Source organism: Camellia sinensis, chromosome 1 (genome assembly GCF_055761805.1).
Source record: "Camellia sinensis isolate YWXY chromosome 1, ASM5576180v1, whole genome shotgun sequence".
Taxonomy (NCBI): Eukaryota; Viridiplantae; Streptophyta; class Magnoliopsida; order Ericales; family Theaceae; genus Camellia; species Camellia sinensis.
The window spans coordinates 184,154,519-184,162,957 of NC_138961.1; the positions used below are offsets into that span (position 1 = coordinate 184,154,519).

Here is an 8,439-nt window from a genome sequence, read left to right on the forward strand (position 1 = left end):
GTCGCTAATCAAATAACATAATTTTTACTTTTTTCTTTCGCGACCAAATATTTGGTCGGTAAATATTTATTTTTGGTGACTAAAATTATTTAGTCGGCAATATTTAGCTACTAAAATAAATTTAGTCACCCTTTAGGCCTCGTTTCGGAACCAGCCCATTTAGCCAAAAAGTCAAAAAGTTACTAAAAAAATCAAAAAGTCAACAACCCATACAAAAAAGTCAAAGGTTATCTTTTCTCTCTACTTTTTGCACATCTTTTCGTAAAAATTCAAAAAATTATCCCAAACATACTAATTTTTTTTAGCTCATATTTTAGCCAAATAGCTAAAAAATTACTAAATTAAGGCCTCGTTTGGGAACCCTCATTTTTAGCCAAAAAGTCAAAAAGTTAGTACTAAGGCCTCGTTTGGGAACAGGCTAATTTAGTAACTTTTTGGTTATTTGGCTAAAAAGGTAGGTAAAAAAAACTTGTATGTTTGGGATGACTTTTTGGCTAATTACGAAAAGATGTGCAAAAAGTAGAGAGAAAAGAGAATCTTTGACTTTTTTGTATGGGTTGTTGACTTTTTGGCTAATTTAGTAACTTTTTGGCTAATTGGCTAAAATAGCCTCTTGCCAAACGAGGCCTAAATTAACCAAAAAGCCAACAACTCATACCAAAAAGTCAAAGATTCTATTTTCTCTCTACTTTTTTGCACATCTTTTCGTAAAAAGCCAAAAAGTCATCTCAACCATACTAGTTTTTTTAAACTCATATTTTAGTCAAATAACAAAAAATTTACTAAATTAACATGTTCCCAAACGAGGCCTAAATTTTAGTCAGCAATTGTACTTAAAATTTTGAAGGGAGGATTTCAAATTTTTGGAGGGATTCTTAAATTAATTTGCGACGAAACTACATTTTAGTTGGCAAAAATTTACAGCTCTTTATTTTTGGCAACGAAAGCAGTGACTCAGGAAAAAAAAAGTCTAGGTTTGCAAAATTACCTTGGAAAGCTGGTGTCTCTCTCATGATCCCTGTGACTCTTTGGCTCACTCTCTCTTTCTCTCTCTCTCTCATGCGTCTCCTCCTTCCACAGTCTCTCTCGCACCGCCATTACAGCGTCGCACCGCCATCGCACCTCCGTTGATCCACCATTAGAGTATTATCCCTGGTATGCCTTTCGCTCTCTCCTTGTCTTTGTCTCTGTCCCTGTGTGTGCGTGTGTGTGTGTCTCTCTCTCTCTCTCTCAGCCTTCTTCCATTCGCATACCTGTAAATCGACCTAGCTCCAAATTAACCGAGGCCCAAATCGTGATTATATAGAAGGGAAAATCCAAAGTATATTTGAACATCAATACAAAACAAGAGCACATGTATGATCAACATAGGTCAAGGAAATTTTACTTGCTTATTACAATACATATACGGTATTTACAAAAATTACATAGATTATTTTCTTTTCATGTTGATAATTAAACATTATCTATCTATACAACTAAGAATGGAATATGATCTCCACTTCTTTTCGTGTTGTTCATTTTTGGTGTTGTTTCTGAATTTTGATTTTTTTCAACTTTTTGGTGCTGTCTCTGAATTTTATTTGTGGAATTCGATTACAAGTTCCTTTTTTTTTTTTTTTTTGCTTTATATATATGTAGAAGATCAAATTTTGGTGGTTAAAATGGATTATATACCAAATTTATGGAATCAATTTATATGAATTTGGTTTCAATTTTAATATGTTATACTGGTTTTTTTTTTTTAGATAGTATATGTTATACTGGTTTTCTAGGGGAAATTGTAGTTTATGTCCAGTTCAATGACATGTATTTAGATTGTCATCAGACTCATCTAATTTGATTGGGCTATGATTTTGATTTTGATACTGATATATGCTTATTTCTCTGGATTTTCTGTTGATATACCAAATGTTTCCAACTCGTGTTTCCATTTTTGCTTTTGAACGTAATAATGGCTACTCATTTAAGTGATTTTGTTATTATGTCATATATTTCGGTTACAACAGCTTAATATTCATATATTTGTTTCTATGCATCTTGTTATTTATTCAAATCATTTTATTCTGATAGTTGGGCGTTGTTATTATAAATTCTTATTGTTCTTGTGTCATTTTTTGACTTGCTTGTAATATGATTGTGTTGCTGCTCTGCTACAGGTTTTTTTTTTTTTTTTTTTGGCTTCTGTTTGTTTGTGTTGCTCTATTGTAGGTTAGCTAGGGTGGCTTTTGTTTGTTTGTTGCTCTGTTGTTGCTTTTGTTGGTTTCTTTTTGCTTTTGTTTGTCTGTTGCTCTGGTGTGTTTGTTTGTTTTTTTTGTTATTTTTTTGTTTTGTTTTTTTGTTTTTTTCAATTGGTATTTGTTGTCTGTCTTTCTATATAAAATAGCAATTGTATGTGGCGGCTCAGGAGGTTAATTTTTTGAACTAAAAAGCTTATCAGTGTTCCCTATCAAAAAGACTTTCCTCTCTCTCTCCACACGCATTGCTCAGTGACCTACTCAGCCCAGGTGAATTACAGGTTTGCTTTAATTTATCTTGTATTTTATCTCCAAATTTCAATTCGGTATGATTGATCTTTACGATTAATGATTTGCGTCTCTTATCTTTCGTTTTTGTTGCATATTCAATGGATACAAGTGAAAGAAATTGAAAATCTTTAAAATCTGCAGGTTTGGAAGATTTTCTCTCTTTTTTCGGCGTTTTCTCAGCAACCAAACAGAGGTTACATATTACCGAGGAACTAGTGTTGGCAATATGTTCTGGTTTCTTTGTCAACCGAATGTGGGTCTCTTGATTTCAATTATCATGTTTTGTTTTGTGGCTTTTTCTTTATTTACGATCATATTGATTATCAATTTAATTGTGTAAGAGATTAAGAACCATTATTTTGATTACAAAATGGCATGGACTAAAGTAAGATATAGGTTTGGAAATATAAACCCCAAATAAATGGCACCCCAGAAGAACCATTATGCTCGCGATCTGATCATCCTAAAACAAAAATTTATATTTTTTGAATTGTTACTGTGTATTTGAATTTGGGTTTTGATCATTAAACACAATCAAAAAATGAAGTTACTTGGTGATTTCATACTTGAAACATTTATCCGATTAGTGTATTTCAATATTTATTTTAATAATGTTTTTCTCTTTTCTTTTGTTTGGCAGTTGAAGAGTATGTAGCAAAACCTTGCTTCCCTTCATAAATAATAGCCTTCTATGGAGCTAGAAAGGTACGCATATGTTGCAATGCTTCTTCTGTATATGATGATACTGGAAGCAAAAGCATATTTGTTTCATTGTGGCTTCCAATGTTAAGTTAATTTTGTTATTTTGCTTTCTGGCCCCTTCTTTTCCTGATAACCAAACAACCCTTACATATAGTAACGGGCAGCTTCCTCGTGCCAAAAATGACTTGTAAGAATTGATGGTACGTAAATAAGACATGTAGAATGGGAGTTAAAATTGAAAATACCTTAAACTTATTCTAAGAAAGGGGTTTGGTGGGGCAAAAATGCAAAATAGGCCCCAAACTACTGTTGGGATGTAACATGCAGCTTCCTCGTTCCAAAAATGACTTGTGAGAACTGATGGTACGTAAATAGGAAAAGTAGATTGGGAGTTACAGTCAAAAATGCCTTAAACTTAGTCAAAAAAGGAAATTCGACGGGCGAAAATGCAAAATGGCCCCCCAACCACTGTTGGGATGCAACATGCAACTTCCTCATACAAAAAATGACTTGTGTGAATTGATGCTACATAAATCAAACACGTAGATTGAGAGTTACAGTCGAAAACGCTTTAAACTTAGTCGAAAAAGGGCTTTTAGGGGGTGAAAAACAAAACAGTCCCAAACCAATGTATGGCTGTCACGGGAAGCATCCTCATGACAAATATGACCTGCGGCCATAAACGGCATATAATTCGCACGCGTACTTTGAGAGTTAGAGTTGAAAAATGTCTTAAACTTAGTCGAAAAAGGACTTTTAGGGGGTGAAAATGCAAAACAGCTCCCGAACCAATAAATGGTGTCACGAGCAGCATCTTCGTGACAAATACGACCCGTGGCTACAGACGGCATGTAATTCTATGACAACCACCTCCTTAATTAATTAAGCTAATTATGTGATTAATGTTGATCATGTGATTATGTGTTAATTATGGTGCCATGTGTTATATGCATTGTATTGTTATTGTGAATAGATATGTATAGAGATGAAATGAACCTGTCTGATTCAGTAATTTAAACAAGTTAGAATTGAATACTAGGATAAGTAATTAGAGCCTAATTCATATTGGTATAACTAAGTTTGGTCTAGTTTAGCTTAGAGTAAAATAGGTTATAATGAGAATTAATTTAATTTAAGTGAATTTGATATATTTTACATTGAACATATAATTAATCAAGGCTTAAGATTAATTAGAGATCAATTATTTTCATCAATCCTATTTATCAAATTGAAACAAAGAAAAAGGAAATAAGAGAGAGATAGTGGATATTGTAGGGACAAACTTTGAGAGACTTCTAAAGAGGGTTTCAAAGAAGAGAAAAGATGAAAGCTTAGAGAAAACAAGGGAGATTGGGCTAATTTTTCATAAATCAACCAATTAAGGTAAGAACTCTCATTTAATTTCACGAACTTGATATGTCATAGTTATCATCCTTTGGAATTTGAGTTGAAATAGAATGAATTGTTGAGGAATTAAAGGTTTTGTAAGAAGATTTAGAAGTTGAAAAGCTATATAAACTTGTATGATCATAAAAGAATTGGAGGAATTCCCTTAATTTGGCAACATAAATGGCATGATTTTATGGAAAAAATTTCATACACTTAAATTCTTGTATGGCCGCTTAAGATATCAAAGGAATTTTTATGTAAGGACTTGAGTTGAAGCTCTCAAATTTTTATTTCATGGCTCTATAATTTTCCTCAATAAATTGATTTTGAATTGAATAATTGAGTTTAGTTCTAAAGCCTTGATTTGGGTTTGATGTTAGAAATTCTAGTTCAAGTTTATTTCCATGGATTTTTGGGTTTAATTATGTGAAAAATAGATTGGCTTTGCAAATGAGTACATTGCCAAAAAAAGAGCAATTTTCGAACAAGAATTTGAACCCAAACCGCACGTGTAGCCTGAGGCCCCGCACGTGCGGAAGAGCTCCCCTGTTTCAGCTCAGCTACTGCTTTAATTGCACGTGCGGGCGCACGTGTGGTGGTGGTTCCGCACGTGCAATTTTCAGGATGGGCTCGGTTTCATTTTTGCTTCATTTTTCTGACTTTTGGGCCTCCGTTTGCATGGTTTAAGTGTTTTTCACATGCATATGCATCTCATGAACACAAATGAAATAAAGAACAAAAAGTTATAACCAAACAGATAAGCAATGAATATAAATCGAATAAAAAGCAAACGAACTGAATAGAACCAATTGAATGAATTAGATGTAATTGAGTTGTGCTTGAATTTGTTTATTTAGGTCAGACGTCACATCTTAAGCACGTAATTTAGGGAGCCCACTGTGAATAACAATGTTATAAAGTTATGTTTAATTGTAATTATTTTCTGATCGATGAAATGCATTGTTTTCTGAAATGCGTTTATTGAATGAATGACTGTCCTGTTTTGTGAACTTTACTCGCGGCATCCATAGCAACTATTACTACTACTGTTACTATTACTGCTACTGTTACAAAGATCTCTTTCAGTTCCAATTTTTAGAACTATTTTTACTGTATTGATGGTCACCAAATGACTGTTCAGTCTTTAAGACCTACTATACTGTTTTGCTATTTGATGTACCACGTATGACTGTTATGATTTCCGAATGATTGATATGTTATGCGATACTGATTGAGAAAATGATTTACTAATGAAATTGACTGTTTCAATCACTGCAAAGACATCACTTATAACTCCTTTACACAATTGTTATTCACTGGGCTCTAACTTATTGTTTATTATATGTATGTAGGTGATCAAGCACCGGATCAGACTTAGCAGCATTGACTCGAACCCTGTTTTGTTAAGCTAATTACTGTGCCTCACTGCGAGGTTCCAAACCGTCAACTGTTAAGGCTTATTGGGTGGTTCAGAATTCACCCTTTTGGCATTATGTTAATGTGTTATGAATGTTTTGTGACTTTTGTTAATACTGGTTTTTGATGATGGAATTTAATTCCCTAAGTCATGTTTTCATTTTGTACATAAGTGTATTATGGACTTAAGTTTTTATGTATATATCAAAGTTATTTGTTCATTTAAGTCCTCACATCTCATTGAATGTTCTAATTTATTTTGTATTGGCTTCCGTCAGCTCCGTTTACTGTATTACTTTTAAGCAAGCCTTTGGTAATTACGGATTACTGGTCGGTTACGACACTAAACTTATAGGGGTGGGTTTGGGTTGTGAAAGAGTGATATCAAAACACGAGTTATACTGCACACACGTGTCCAAATGAGCTATAGGATGTCTTAGAAAATAAATTAGGGCATAGCATGAGTATGGGTGAGTGTGTGTGGATATGTTGTATGTATGTGTTAACATAAAAATGAGAACCATTTTTACTATGTTTATTATTGCCATGGTTTTTATAGTGCAATGGAGAATACAAGAAATGGAGATGAAACCAAATCATCAGATGCAAGAATTGCACAGTTGGAAAGGATGGTTGAACTATTAACTGAATCTTTAAGGTAATAACAATAGAATCAACAGCTCCCACCTCCTCCTTCGTTACCAATTCAAAATGAGTCAAGCAACAATGATGACATCATAGCCCTAACATGAAAGTTCAACAAAATGAAACCACCAACGTTCCAAGGAGGTCGTGAGCCACTGAAAGTCGAAGCATGGATCTTAGAAACTGAAAAATTGTTTGAAGTATTCCCATGTTCTGAGGCGCAAAAGTGTTATTGGCTACTTTCATGTTACAAAAAGAGGCAAGGCAATGGTGGATGCTCACTCGGGACAACAATGGTTCTATGACTTAGGCTCAATTCAAGGAGGCATTCTATGACAAATATTTTCCCCAATGTGTTTAGGACCGCAAAGTATTCGAGTTTGAACAGTTGAAGCAGGGTACTATGTCCGTGGCCGAATATGAAGCTAAATTTACAGAGTTCGTTCAGTAGGTAGATACTGACTATAAGAAAGCCAGAAAATTTGAGGGTGGACTCAATATGGAAGTACTTGATCTGGTTAATGTTCTCAAATTAACTAAATATGTGGATGTTCTTAATAGAGCTATCATGTTTGAGGCAAATATTGCAGCTTTAAAGCAGGCTAAGACACCAGTGACTGACTGGAGGAGTAAAAGACAAACATTTAATTTCAAAAAGAGCAGAACAACTCACAAAATAAGAAACAAAATATGGGGTGGACGAGTAGTTCTAGTCAAGGGAACAATTCTACATCGCCTTGTCCAGAATATGGTAGAAGACATAAACGGGTTTGTTACAAAATTTCCAAGGCATGTTATAGGTGTGGCAAAGTGGGCCACATAGTCAAAGATTGTCCTCTCCCATCTCAAGGCACTAATAGACCCGTAGCAAGTGCTGCAGCATCAACCCGCTACACCAAAACCTAATTCTAAAGCTACAGAGAGAGAAACTTTAAGGGAAGGCCTAGTTTTCGCACTTGTACTAGGAGATATGCAAAATACTGAGACAATAGTGTCAGGTATACTCCCTATTTGTGCTCAAAACGCTTATATTTTGATTGACTCGAGGTCTACGCATTCATTTGTACCACATGCTTTTTCGAGAAAATTATCTAGACCATTGAAACCCATGAATTATTTATTAGCTTGGCCTTCACCTACTGTGGGGTCTATGATTTATGCATATATGTATCCTACATGTGAGATTGGTGTTGGAGATATGATTTTATATATTGATTTGTTGCCTCTAAATCTTGATCATTTTGATGTAATTTTAGGGATGGATTGGTTAATGAAATATCATGTCAGTATTGATTGTGTAACCAAACAAGTTGTTTTCTGCCCACCTGGATTGCCTGAATTCATATTTAATGGAATTGGTGTTGTACCTCCCCCATATTTGATTTTATCTATGAAAGTATGCAAATTGATTAGAAAATGATATAAAGGGTATTTGTGTTGTGTGTTGACTGTGCCTGCTGTTGATAAAACTAATGTGGACAGTATGTCTATAGTCAGAGAATTCTCAGATGTTTTTCTAGATGATTTGCTAGGGGATTTGATTACAGCCGATTTCTAAAACCCCGTACCAAATGTCGACTACTGAACTGAAAGAGCTAAAAATTCAATTATAAGAGTTGTTGGACAAGAAGTTTATCAGGCTTAGTACATCACTGTGGGGCGCTCCAGTCCTATTTGTGAAAAAGAAGGATGGCTTATTAAAGCTTTGCATTGATTACCATGAATTAAACAACATGATCGCAAAGAACAAGTATCCGTT

The 8,439-nt window shown here is 34.3% G+C and overlaps 1 long non-coding RNA gene across 2 annotated transcripts; it reads left to right on the plus strand.

Moving 5' to 3' along the window:
• Positions 1 to 936: 936 nt before the first annotated feature.
• On the plus strand, positions 937 to 6,261 carry LOC114322614 (uncharacterized). 2 transcript variants are annotated; one of them, XR_014341473.1, is made up of 5 exons: positions 937 to 1,155; positions 2,387 to 2,518; positions 2,670 to 2,781; positions 3,169 to 3,233; positions 5,972 to 6,261. It is a non-coding gene; the product is annotated as an uncharacterized LOC114322614 (long non-coding RNA). The 2 variants fall into 2 exon arrangements; XR_014341474.1 differs by having other exon boundaries at positions 2,408 to 2,518.
• Positions 6,262 to 8,439: the final 2,178 nt, after the last annotated feature.